The 14,700-nt window shown below is 41.1% G+C and overlaps 1 pseudogene; it reads right to left on the reverse strand.

The window, feature by feature from the left end:
• Positions 1-2,408: 2,408 nt before the first annotated feature.
• On the reverse strand, positions 2,409-2,526 carry LOC126177716 (5S ribosomal RNA; annotated as a pseudogene).
• Between the last annotated feature and the right edge of the window lie 12,174 nt (positions 2,527-14,700).

Consider the following 14,700-nt stretch of genomic DNA (forward strand, 5'->3'; position numbering starts at 1 on the left):
GTCCTTAGGTTTAAGTAGTTCTAAGTCTAGGGGACTGATGACCTCAGATGTTAAGTCTCGTAGTGCTTAGACCCATTTGAACCATTTTTGGACATGGTGCTCACTCCCGAACACTTCCTGCAACTGCTGGCTCACCCCTATACCGAGCGAACTACCTAGCAGCTGAACCTTCTCCTTCCTCTTAGGCTTTGCAACTGACCTAGGCCTCCTAACTGCTGAGGACTGCTGCATGGTCCCTACACCTACAGCTAGAAGCGGCTCCTCTCCACGAAGCTCCGATGATTGGTCAAATATATTGCATATACGCAAAGTATAACTGTCTGAATACCTCCTCCTCCAAGCTGCCTTCTTTTCAACTGCCAGTTCCCATTCCCTAACACTCTTCACCCTCCTTAACCCATCTAGTTCCTCCTTTGCGGGGTGTAACTGCACCTGAAGGCCACAGATTGTACGCTCCTGCTCCTCTATCAACTTATTTCTATTACAGATTGTGTATTCCTACGAATGAATGTGAATGTACCTTCAAAGCCTTGTACTGTCTGATAGTGACTGATAGAGTGTGAGAAAACTGGAACAGAAGAGAATCGAAGCGTTTCATATGTTGTGCTTCTGCCGGATTCTGTGAACTGTGTGGTACGATAAGGTATAAGGAGGTTCTGCGCAGAATCGGTGAAGTGAGCAACACAAGAAGAGGCAGGTGATAGGGCATGTTGAGACGTCAAGGATTAACTTCTATGGTACTAGAGGGAGCTGTGGAGGGTAAACCTGTAAGGGAGGAAAGAGATTGGAATATATCGAACAAATAATGGAGGAAGTGAGGTGAAAGTGCTACCTGTGTCAGTGCAGGATTTCCCTCGTTTCAATAAAATCGTTTCGGCTGTGCTATGCAGCTCGTGGTCTCGCGGTAGCGTTCTCGCTTCTCGAACACTGGGTCCCGGGTTCGATTCCCTGTGGGGTCAGGGATTTTTCACCTGCCTCGAGATGACTGGGGCTTGTTCTGTCGCCTTCATCATCATAATTCATATCAATTACGGTCGGAAGAAGGCAATGGCAAACCATCTCCACTAGGACCTTGCCTAGTACGGCGGTGCAGGTCTCCCTTACGCTCTGTCAAGCAGTACGGGACTTCATCATCATCAATGTCCAAAGAAATCTGACGCTATGTTTCCCGTGGGACGCCGCCGTCGTCGTGAGGATAGCCCAACTTTTTCACAATGTACTACATATCTGATCCCTTTGGGTATCACCAAATCGTCAGAAATATAAAACAAGCAGTGTTCATTAAAGTTAAAACTGTTTCTATTTGTTCTAGACTTTGTGTGGCCTTTGATTTTATCTTATTGCCAGATTCATTGTCTCTTACGGTCCTCCATCCTGACATACGCTTGCTCAATGTGTTGTGTCTTTCCAGAACCAAATTTCACTGTGCAGCTACGTGTGTGATAGTTTGGAACTTCCTGGCTGACTGGTAGAGGTTAGCGGCCATTTGCGCCACAAATCATTGAAGAAGTTACAATTGCACGGCGGAGAAAGCTGGACGCAATATGCGATCTTCGAGCAGTGGACGAACTGTATTGCGACAGATGAATATTCCATGGTCCACCGTTAGAAAAGTGCTTTGATCAATTGCGAAATGTTACCTACAGTGCGGGTCCTGGCTATTACAGATGCAGATGGTCGTCAGATTGGGCATCGTTTGCAACCTGGGACGTAAACAGCGTACGTAATTAAAAAGTACTGCCTTCTGACGAGGAAATTAAAAGTGTTTCATTCAGGGGTCTATTCGTCATTTCTCTTCCACATATCCGAAAAAAATTATTCTACGAAGTGTTATTGTCCTACGAACACACTTTTTCACAAAGGCCCTCTCAAATAGTAGAAGATTATTTGTAAGCACACTATACACGAAGTCATCAGACATCAGCATCCAATTGCTGACTGAGAGTGTATGCAAAAAACTTTTTAATACAATTCAGGTAAAATTTTTTATCATTGCCAGAAACATCTTCCTCTACCTAAATAAATTCTAATCATTTACTAATGCGATCGATGATATTTTTGTTAGTACCTTAGGCATAAAAAATATTAGGATAATGGACTATAGTTTAAGGTATCTTTACTGTCTACTTTCTTTTGAAGAAGAAAAATTATGCAGTTGACCTTGCATTGAGGAATTTTCTTCTTTGCAAATATTGTGTAAATAAAAGCACTCCGTCTTCGGGCCATAAGTGGCCCATCGGGACCATCCGACCACCGTGTCATTCTGAGATGAGAATGCGGATAGGAGGGGCGTGTGGTCAGCACACCTCTCTCCCGGTCGTTATGATGGTTTTCTTTGACCGGAGCCGCCACTATTCGGTCGAGTAGCTCCTCAGTTGGCAGCACGAGGCTGAGTGCAACCCGAAAAATGGCAACAGCACATTGCGGCCCGGATGGTCACCCATCCAAGTGCCGACCACGCCCGATAGCGCTTATCTTCGGTGATCTAACGGGAACCGGTGTATCCACTGCGGCAAGGCCGTTGCCATATTCTGTAAATACCTCTTGTAATTCAATTCGAAAAAATTTCCAGCAGTTCCTACTGAGACACTGTAGTTCTTACGTTTTTGCCATGCCTTTCTTCATACTTCAAACGACTCCACGCGTCTATTTTGTCATTTCGTTCTGAATATAATTAATTTTGTTATTATTTTTATGTTACTGATTGATCTCGTAAATCATACAAACATTTAAAGCAATCTTAGAACTTTTGTACGGTTTCCTCTTAGTTTTAATTACTATGTCATCTGTTAGCTTAAGTTGAGAAATGTGACATATACCTGAAACTCTGGTTTGTTCTTCATACTTTTATTTTTATCAGTTGCTATTCTTATGAAATTTTCATTACATCATTTAACATCCTCTCGAAATCACTTACGAAAATATCACTGTACTGAATCGTGTCCCTATTATATTTCATAATAACTACCTCTCTAAGATCCGCCTTCGATCATGTGCGTTTTCCTTTTGTTTTGCCTTCTTCTTACTTTCAACATTTCTTTCGATTTACTTAACTTCCTTTGTTAAGTAATTGTCGATTTCTCATATGTCGCCTATGATGTATGTATTTTTAAGATGCTGGATTTGTTGCCTAATCTTGTACCTCCCTTTTCTTCTGGGTAAAATATCGTAGTCATCATTTATGACTTTCTATCTGATGAGCCTCTTTCCTTCCAGGTTTTTGTCAATTAGTCAATTTTTATCCTGTACCTTAAGTGAAGAAATAGTTTACTATCTTTTGATAGATAAAAATTTTGCGTTATTTCATTTGATCATTTGTATTCCGTAGTTTCAAAAATGCTACCGTGTGTAGATTTTTCAGGTCAAAATAGTGAACTGCTGTTATTTTATGTAAATTGTCTAACCCCAAAGCGTATTGTAAAACAATAGTGCACTCACAAAACAGACCATAGCTCACGTCAGTATGGAAGTTAAGAAAAATCTCTACTGATTATTTTAGTCGTGGCAAGTTTGAAGTCACAAAGATTCAAGTCAAGGTCAATAAAATTTCAAATGCTTTGACTCATTAATCAGCGCAGGAATGTTGCTCCCGTAGACCTAGTCACCTGGTATGAATGTTCCTTTAGTTACATCTATCAAGCTGAACGTTCGAGAAGAACTCTATTTTTGTTGATAAATTAATCTACAAGTCTTCCAAAAGTACTAATTCTTCAAAGCAGCTAGCTTCATATTGTCCTGTTTCCCATGTGATTATTGGCTACCTAGATAAACCTAATGAAGCTGATACTGTATGTGTTTCAGTAGTTGGTCGCCAGTTATTACATGCTAAAGCCACTAGGAGATACTTCTCTTACACTTGAGATACAGATTAGACTAGCCGAGATATCCACACAACGTGGTAAAGACGTATCACTTTGGTTACAAAACACTGCAAATATTTTTCTACGTTAATGCTGTTGTCGGAAATGACACATGGATGATGTTCGTCGTACTTGAGAGCCTCCAGGTAGTGAGAGGCTGTCTTCAGTATCAGCGAAGGAAAAGCCCTGACCGCAAGCTGGCACGCTTGTTGTTGTTTGGAAGCCGTTCGCAGAACGATGACTGCGCTCGCTGGGCCAAAGATTCCGCGTGACGTCACGGGCAAACCAACGCACAGGCGAGGCGCTGCTACTGAACGTATATAAGAAGACGGTGGGGAGACTGAGGTATACTGCGTATCCGAGAGCAACTTCGAATGGTTCCTCAGGTCATTGTTAGCTCACGCACTTCTCTGCTCTGGTCTTCGCCGATTGTAGAGAGAGGTAAGTTTGCCATGTGCTGTACCTATATGAAATCATTTTTTTCTCTACATCAACACCATACAGCTTGTTAATACTGAAATCGTTAACAAGTAAAAAGTTTCTCAACTATCTATTTCAATTTTTCTTCAAACTGTGTATCAGATCATTAATTTAACTTCGTTACTGTCATTCACATACTTTTACTGCCTCCCAAAGAGATCGTCAGCACCTACGAACATCAAAGTATGTTTGTCTGTTAACTGCAATCACGATAAATCTTTTCTTGTCTGTTAAGTTATTTCAAGGTTTTACTAGCCCTGTCTTGTGTACCATTTACATCATTTGCAATGTTTGACATCATTCTATCCCTGGATTCTGGTCCAGATTGCCTTACCATTTCCATTTCATAGTGAAGTTTGTCTTTACGCTGCTCTTCCGTTTTCTCTGTATTTTACTGTAAATGTGTAATGGAAATCTTCGTATCTTTGTACTAGAATTTTCTGTGTCCTCATTCCAGATTTGGCATTACACAGCATCGCCTCTTGGAACACACATGCATTGATGTTTTCTTATTGTGTATTTATATTACTTCCTGTAACTTCATTCCGTAAACAATGCGCAGGCCGTTGCTGAAATACAGCAGGGTAGACTATGACAGTTTTGTCTTCGAGTTTACTCTCGGTAATTGCTTCTTTCTTCAATCAAGTAATCAGGTTTTATGGTGATAGTCGCCAGTAAATAATCAGTCTATATATCGCTACCTTTACGTACTCTTACATCTTTTGCTAGTCTTCCGAGTTTCCTGTTCACTGTGACATAGTCATAATCGAACTGTAGCCCCTTGCGCCCCAGGTAAATTTACGAATAACCTTCCTTCAATGCTAGTGACGCTAATTTTAATACGTTAAAAAGTGACGAAATTCATGTCCATTGTTATTTTTACCTGCTCTTTAAATGTTCCTATTGTTCCAGGTATCGACAAATTCCCACTAATGAATTACGCTCTGCACTTATAATCGGGCAATCTTTCTTATTTTGATGTAGTTGCGGCTGAAGGTCTTCAACTGTGAAGACCTTCAAGGCTTCTGGTTCACCTTTCCTTCCTTCTTCTGAGGCATATACACCTATTATTTTGAGACAGCCTTACTGAGACAATTCTTTCTTTTACACAGGTATAGGTGTGAATTTTCTTTTATTGCCTATAAGTTAATGTTGCCACTCCATACTTCTGTCTAGTTGTGTGGTTCACTTCACTGTAAACTACTAGATAATGATCCAAATATGTTGTTCCTGTTCGCTTCTTTTTGATTTCAGTTAATGCAGCCATACTTATGTGCAGTTACTGTTCTTTCTGTCCTATTACTCGTGCATCACATGTATCTATTTTTATCCTTTCCGAGATTTCATTAATTTGATCTTGTCATGGTTTGTTTGTTTCCGTTGAGGTCCGACCGGCTTTGTTTTGAGAAGGTTGTGTGTGTGTTCACGTTTCATGTATACCAGGACACTAGTCTGTTGCTAAGGTATATAGGTGGTTTGGCTGCCACGTTCAGGTCTCCTAAGGGAGAAATGTTGTTGTATGTTTTGGTATACTAGGTAAACACTCATCCTGTCTGAAGGGTTAGTTACAGCACAGTTGTTTGGCCTTATCAATACCGTATCCTCGTGGAGACATTCAACTTAACCTTAGTCCTATCAAGTACCAGTATAATGATTAGCGATTTGAGTGCCCATGCCACTATTCATAGGTAAGAGAGAACTTAGTAATTGTGAACTTCTACACTTACGAATGCTCGGTCGCCATATGCGTCTCTCTTCTCCACCGACGAGCCGTGGACTGTAGATCATTACCGAAACTTAATTTCCAGTAAGTTTTCAGAAGAATTCCTTCTACTGAGTTGTTTCCACTCGCATTACATTTTGTCAGATTCCTGAAAAAGTATAAAATACCTCCTTCGTCCGAGTGCACCCACTTTACAAACAGCTACGGGCTATTTTTGGCTGTCAAGAAATGAAGTTGAGTGTTTCATCAGTAGAGCAACCGAACGCGAAAGAAGTTTCTCAGCTATCAGTAGTGAGACTTCCGTAACTGCGACAGACAGGCTCCAGCTGTTTGCTGCACTCGGCTCACCGGCAAATGAAAGGTCTTGGATTGGTGTAGCGGATGTACGACGAGGCCACTTCTTTACATTTCTCCTCTCTTTTTCGTTGTGAAAGCTTATGTAGAATCACTAGAACTAACGGTGGTGATCCTTGGCCTCGAAGGCAAATTCACTGGCCTTGTCCTTACTATATGATATCCTGGGAGAGAAGGCACACGATATGGTTGCCACCAGTTGATATACCATCCTCGTGGGACCTTATGTAAAGAGGCTGCATCGCAGAAAACTATATATACTAGGTTTAGGTATGCTATAGTGAAGCTTATGGGACAAAATGAATCTTCGCGTTATTAATATAAACGTGGTCTTCAGTTTCTGTGTGAGACAGTCGACGTATAACGAGGCCGTTTTTGTAGCTTTCTAAAAACATCCGCCAGTACAAAAAAAAAAAAAAAAAAATAAATAAATAAAAAAGAAAAGCAGCTAATTCAGAATGTTGGTGCTGCTGTTTCCTATACCTGTTAATCTATTTTTTTTCCCCACATGTTTCAGTTTACGAAACCTGCTCCTAGCAACATTTTATCTCATTCAAGCTCTCCTTTAATTTTAGTTCTCGCAATTTTACACCAAAAGTGTATCTTGTCTTCCTAGTGAGGAAGAAACAATATATACCTTTCGAGAAGAATAGGTAAGAATGAAAGGTAGGAGACGAAGTACTGCCGGAACTAAAGCTGTGACGACGGGCTGTCAGTCGTGCTTGGGTAGCTCAGACGGTAGAGCACTTGCCTGCGAAAGGCGTGGTACCGATTTCCAGTCTCGGTCCGGAACACAGTTTTAATCGTCTCTGAAGTTTCTATATATAAGTTCATTACAAAATTTAATAACTATTCTCAGCATATCCTAGTAAAAGGCATTAGCTGCTGCTTTGTTTCACGTAGAGAATTACTCTGATTCCACAGACCTCCTTGCTTTAAACACAGACCTCCTAATGTTGTGTATTGTGTATTTCAACACGGGACCCAGAAACGATGGAAAGGCTTCGTCCTGCCGTAGCCCTCAGTAGTCAACAGCCGCACAACAGGCTACAGCAGCCCACGCATCCCATCGCCACCTCACACTGAACCAAGGGTTATTGTGCTATTCGGCCCCCAGTGGACCTCCCGGGGTACGTCTCATACCGGATGAGTGTAGCCCCAAATGTTTGCGTGGTAGAGTAACTATAATGTACGCGTACTTGGAGACAGTGTTTGCTCAGCAAACGCTGACATAGTGTAACTGAGGCGGAATAAGGAGAGCCAGCCCTCATTCGCCGAGGTAAATGGAAAACCGCCTTAAAAACCATCCACAGGCTGGCCGGAACACCGGACCTCAACATTAATCCGCAGGGCGTATTCGTGCCGGGGACAGGCAAGCCTTCCCTCCGAGACTTCTAGTGTTCTTTATTCATCTGTTATTCCTTTGAAGCATCCACTTGAAAACTGACTGCTCTCGAGCTGATTGTTTTTTGGCTACTTGTAATTAATGTCCGATTTTCTCTTCAGTGACCTTACTCACTCAGCACATCAATAGTTGGCACTTCTATACTTACATATTCTCTCTGTTTGTGTCAACAATTTCAAGTGATGACTTCTATTATTGTATCTGTTGCTTATCAGAATCATATGTTTTCTGTCACTAAATACAATCAGCACTTAATCGATCTGCGCACGTAAAACACTGGAAGCCACTTGGCGCAGCACCCAGGATTTGGAAGGGGATGAAGGATATAACCGTGTGAAATAGTGGATGTTGACTGGCTGATTTGCAGCACCTGTTCGACACTAACCTGTTTTCCGCAGATAAACGAGCCACTTGAGTACCACCTGTGCCGACAATTTTGCCGTCCCCGACTGAGCCCGGAGAGTTGCAGCCAACCAGCAGGATGAGGCGAGCAGCGCTTATGTGTGTGGCGTGTGTGATGCTGCTGACGGCGGCGTGGTGCGCGCCCCGCGGCACTGCCATCGGCGGCGTCTACAACCCGCCCTGGTTCTCCTACCAGCCCCAGAAGCATGCTCGACCGACGCCGCCCAAGTACGGCGCCCTCAAGCGAGTAATCAGTCATGGCGTTGAATCAGAAGAGGCAAGTATTCAGACATTACTAGAAGTACTTCGTAACGCAAAGTGTAAATCAATAAACAACTTGTAAAACCTCGATTTCTAAAGTAGTAAGTTTCTATACGGGGTGAGTCAGTGGACCATACCAAAGGAGTTTATGCAGCCCACAACACCCTCAGAAACTTGGCACAGGATTTCCATATTTCCTCATTTGTTAGTGTTAGTCCCACAGAAAAAATAAACAAGACGTTATTGTCGGAAATTTAATGAAGTAACATTTCTTAGTGGAATATTTTTTCGCGGAAGACGATGGTTATTCAAGAAATGCGTTTGAAGGTCACTTTTTACATTTTTGTTGAATAATGCGGAAACCATGACCTCTAGCGAAAATTCCCCATAGTACAAAATTTAACCACATTAGATTTGCTACAAAAAGGTGTTGTTCATTTCTCTGTGGTCCCAATTGTTTGTGTGTAGCGGGCGAGACAATATGAAAATCTTGCAGGGGTACTTGAAGGTATTGCAGGGAGCCTAAGGCCCTGAGGTAGGGGCAGCCGAATCGCACTCTACACTGAGTGGTAGGAACAGTCTGTATAGCTTGTCAGGGCGTTGCAGCGTAGGCTGTGCTGAGAAATAACTGTTAAGAAAACATTCTATATCTTGCACCATTTCCGAGTTTATTAAAGTTAATGTTAGACAATCAGACCATAGTGCACACAAATTTATGTGGCCCTCCAGAAACAGTTAGTGTCAGCTGATGTCATAGCGTAAATAATAGCGCAAGACACTGTTCTGTCTTTTCCTCGGGCTTCATACTTACTACTGTCAATTGCTTTGTATCGCTGTCTCGTTCGATTTTTTGAAATCAAACAAACTACACGTTTGGAGACATGGTCTCTGGCAGTCTGCACATATTTACGCCTGAAATGGCCTGGCTAACGTTACGCTAATTAACTCAGAGACAGGGCAACGTATCGAACGTTATCCTGAACAATTATGTCGCAGAAAAATCTACCTTTGAACACCCACACAAGTTTTCTAGACCGTTTCTGCCCAAACTGTATACAGAGTGCTTCACGTGTCTTATTTTTAACGGTTACTGACAGACAGCTGTTGAATGTATATCAAAAAAATACTCTCCAAAGTTGTTGAGAAGAGGAATGTCATTAACTTCAAATTTGATGTTCCATAAATTCCATCTATGACATCAGCGCTCATCGGAATCCTCTCTAAAACACAACCTGCCGCTCTTCTCATATGTTCCTGGTGCTCTTTTGTGAGAGCAGCATTAGCCATATACGCAACGATCCATACAGCTCTCGTTTGGAGCAATTTACTCTTCAACTATCGCTACAGGCCGTCTCAATTTCCCATAATGGTTCATCACAAGGCTGGTGTGTCTTCTCAATATCCAGCTATCGTTGCCTACGGATCTTTTACCCAACATTCTGAAACTTAATGCTGGTTTTTAGTACTCTCGAATCTGAAACTTTTGGATGATGTTCTGGCCATCTTGATCATCTCACCTACATCAAATATCCCAAACTCGCATCTTAATATGCATTTCTCAGTCCATGTAATTTAAGTAATTCATAATATTAAAAATTTCATTTCTCCCACCTAGATCCTACTTCCATGCATTTTAGTAGCTATCCAAGTTTCACTTCCATATAGCAACGTAGCTTCGCTCGTTATTTTACAGAACTTAATTTTTGTGTATTTCCTAATTTTATTTCTCAAAGTTCTATTGACTGTTATAATGAAATTTCTGCATTCTGTTGTCAGTGTTGATCTCATGCCGATAGCTCAAATTTCATAGGAAACTGAAGGAAATGACTTGGTGCTTTTCTTTGTTTTCTATTATGATCATAGTACTATGCGGCTTTGTCCATTTGGAAGTCAACACTTTTATTTTTAGAATAGATGTTTTCATATCATGCTCCTTAGACAGTAGACGAAGTCTGTAGATGGATGTTTCCAGACAAGTTTCGGTATCCTGTACGATTACAAGATCATTTGCAAGAAAACTTGTTTAAAAAAATTTATCCTGTAATAAGATCAACCCTGAATCAGCATGTTGTTTCCACTTCCCAGTCATTAAAAATTGGGACAATAAACAACACCCTTGTGCGACCCCTTTGGTTTATAGGCATAGTTCCTGATATTGTATAGTTAGAGTTACTTTCGTACCTCTATACCAGTCTCCAGTCACCTTCTTTATTTTCCGAGGATATCCATTCTTGTCTAATGACTTCCATACGAATTATCTGCTAAATGATCACAGGCTTTTCCTGAGTCTATGAATGCCCACAGGTTAAATTGTAAGGGTGATATGTGCACGGAACTTGCTCGGCTAAAAATCTAGCCATTCCTGCCGATCCACCTGCAGGGAAATGCTAGTATTAGACGATGCAATCGCTGATGACTAGAAATAGGACGGGCTCCCTTCTTGTTGGAAGAGCATAGTCAGTAACGAAACCAAGCGAACACCATTCCGATAAAGCGGGAAACTCGTTTCGAGCAGAGGATACTTAACAGGCCCGTAAGCCGATGCAGTAACACAACTGAACGTGCGTCATGCTTAAACAATACAGCAGAATTGTTAAGCAAATAATAGTCACGGTTCAATATGTCTTTTGTGTCAACTGAATCACAACATAATCACAAAACAAATGTCAAACTCGATTATTATATTCGTAGCATCGGAGCACCAAGGTGTGAAATAAGACTTATCTCTGCAACCAAAAAAACTTGGACACTTACAATATGGAATTCTTTATTCAAATTACTCTTTACTGGTATCTCCGAAAAGACTGTTATTCCCTATGAAAGACGCTATACATTAGTTGGGATCTGTAAGGCGTAACATGGCTTTTACAGTTTTTAGCGGGCACTTGAACATGTCGGAACAAGATTGCAGCACATGCGCTGCCTTACGGCTAGGTCCACCACGGTGGTACAAACAATTATTGTATCCTGTCTGTCCCCACACTTTACATTGTATACAAAGCCGTTTCATATGTTAATACTCCTCCGGAAATCAACATAAGAGACTCACACCCTCGCCATCAAAACATTCTGTACCGTAACACCAACTCCTCCGCACTTCACTACTGTAACTATGCATGGTGACATGCAATATTTGCCAGGTATTCAATAGTAAAAGTCATTTCATCGGATTGCGACAGGGTATAAAGTGATTCGTCACTTCAAATCATTCGTTTTCTGTCGCCCACTGTCCAATGGCGTATTACGCAGTATTAACCGTCGCTTAGCTTTTACTTCAGAAATGTGTAAGGTATAAGGTGGAACTGGACCACTGGACCGCATTCTTTTGAACCCCATAAGCACAGGCATTGTGCTAGCTGGACTGGTGATAGTACTTTGGAAGTCGTGAGTGATTCCTTCCGCTGCTTTCATGCGTTTACTTTATAGTCACTCTTCGCATTCCTCGACGGTCATTGTCGGTCATGAGATGTACATAGTTTTGCTTTAGCTTTGTTCGTTTCATAGCGTTTACATACCGCAATCACAACAACAGTGGTCTCAGATAGCCTTAAAATTATTGGAATATCCCTGATGCAAATGTTGCTCATATGAATAGTTACAGCCAATGAGTAGTCCACGTTCGAGGCCACGGAGCTCTCCTGCTCGATCCACTCTGCTGTACTGCATCTCAGCTGATAACAAAAAAAAAAAAAAACTCACTGCCTTATATTACGCTTTCAGGTCCCCTCTAGTGACATATAGTGGTCTGTTTGGCACTACACAGGATTGATTAGATCGTGTCTGTTAGATTTGTTATAGGTTAATCTCGATCCAAATACATCCACTACTTTCCATTTACCTTTCACTATAGCACTTCTTTTTCAAATTCTGAAGGCATCGGGGGTAAAACACAGCGAGCAGAAGGCTATCTACAACTAGTACATAAACAAGGCGGCTGTTATAAGAGGCAAGGGGCATGAATGGGAAGTAGCGGTTGAGAAGGGAGTAAGACGGGGTTTTAGCTTCTACCCGATCTTATTCACTCTGTACATTGAGCAAGCGGTAAAGGAAGCCAAAGAGAGATTAGCAGTAAGAATATAAATTCAGGGGGAAGAAATAAAAACTTTGAAGTTTGAAGATGGCATTGTAATTCTGTCAGAGACAGCCAAGGACTTGGAAGAGCAGGTGAACGAAATCGACAGTGTCTTGTAACGAGGCTGTAAGGTGAATATCAACGAAAGCAAAACAAGCATCATGGAGTGTGGTGGAATCAGATCAAGTGATACTGAATGAATTAGATTGGGAAATGACACACTTGAAGAAAAGACGAGTTTTTTTCTATTTGGCCAGCAAAATAACGAATCACTGCTGAACTGCAGAGGACTACTACTGTAGACTGGCAATAGCACGAAAAGAGTTTCTAAAAATGTTTCATAACATCCAATATAAATTTAAGTGTTTGTAAGTCAATTTCGAGAATATCTGTCTGGAATATAGCTTTGTAGGCAAGTGGAACATGACAATGAACAGTATAGATGAAAAGAGAACAGCTGCTTTTGAAATGTGGTGCTACAGAAGAATGCTGAAACGCAGATGGGTGGGTCATGTGACTATCGAGACGGTACTGAACACATGCTAGGAGAAACTAAATCTGTGAAACTAATGAAAGGATCGGTTGATAGGACACATCCCCGAGACATCAAGGGATGGCCAATTTAGTGTTGCAGCGAAATTGAAATGGGGATCGGGGGTAAAATTCCTGGAAGGGAACGAAGAGATGATTTCACCAAAAAAATTCAGAAAGTTTTAGGTAGAAGTATAACTTCGGAGATGAAGAGGCTTGCACAAGATAGAGTAACTGCATGAAACCAGTCCTAACAAACAACAGCAGTATTTAATTTCAACTCCATTCATTTTTCCAGAGTAATATTTACACTGTCGCGGCAGAGCGAGGTGGCACAGTGCTTAGTATGACTCGCATTCTGGAAGACGACCGTTGAAACACTTGTCCGGCCATCCTGATGTAGGTTTTCCGTCATTTTCCTAAATTTCTTCAGGCAAATGGCGTCATGGTCGCTAAAAAGGGCCCAGGCGATTTCCTTCCCTGTCGTTTCCTAATCCGAGTTTGTCGACGGGACGTTAAACACTAATCTACTACTATACTCAGTCTGTAGCTGTAGGTAGGTGTTCTTTAAACATCCATCCAAATTAAAAATAAGTGATAAATTACACACGAATTTTCGTGGTAGTTTCATGATCAGTAAACGCCTCTCTAGTTATTATTCTTAAACTAATTATATTTGGCAACATAGATTCGTCTGCTTTCTCGTTTTAACGCTCGTCCATTCTATTACGTTGTACGCTGCTGATGTCATTCTGTCCTAAAACGTGAACACACCGTCCGAGCTCAAATGCAGAAAAACTTCCAGAAGTGCAGCGTTTAGTACAAAGACAAACAGCTGATCGTTGATGTAACTCAATGTAGTTTAATATTTGCCATGACTTTCTGTGACTGAAATCAGTCATAACAAGTATCTAGAATCATTTGATCTGATCGTCTTATGAGGTATTGCCTACATTAATTTAGATCTGAAGCGAGCACTTCAAACAGCTGCACATGAACTTTATTTGATGCTACAGGAAGCATCTGATCTCACTTCATGAGTTACTGGCGCTAATGGACACAACGTATAAGAAATAGATTATAAAGTGCTTAAGTAATTATTCAAGTAGGAAAATACCTGCGACGTATATTGCCTTAGAAGAAGAACCCATTCCATAGAAAGAAAATATATAGAGGTATGCGGATCGTGAGAAGAAAGGGAGACAACGTTGTAAAACATCCCTTCAGTCTCTGTACACAGTGGTACCGAATTGAAGGAAGAAGAGAAGGAAACCCCTAGCAAAGAACATTCGTAATAAGGAATTACTCAACAGTTTTACTGTTAGGAAATCACTTCCTTCTTTCAAGAATCACTAATAAAATTATAGTAAGTTGAGATTAGATTCCAAGGAATCCTACTCAGACTATGATTTGAAGGTAGATTTTCTGTCGATCTGCAACACAAAGTCTGTGAAACTTCCTGTTCTCGGGATACTTATTCGATGCTACACTGATCGAAAACTCTTATGATTGGTTCTAAGTCGGCCCAATGAATTTATATGCTGAAATATTCCATTAATTGCCATATTTAATACTGAATTTAGTAGATTTAGATGTGGTGAAAACTGTGAGT

Source organism: Schistocerca cancellata, chromosome 3, assembly GCF_023864275.1.
Source record: "Schistocerca cancellata isolate TAMUIC-IGC-003103 chromosome 3, iqSchCanc2.1, whole genome shotgun sequence".
In the NCBI taxonomy this organism is placed as follows: Eukaryota; Metazoa; Arthropoda; class Insecta; order Orthoptera; family Acrididae; genus Schistocerca; species Schistocerca cancellata.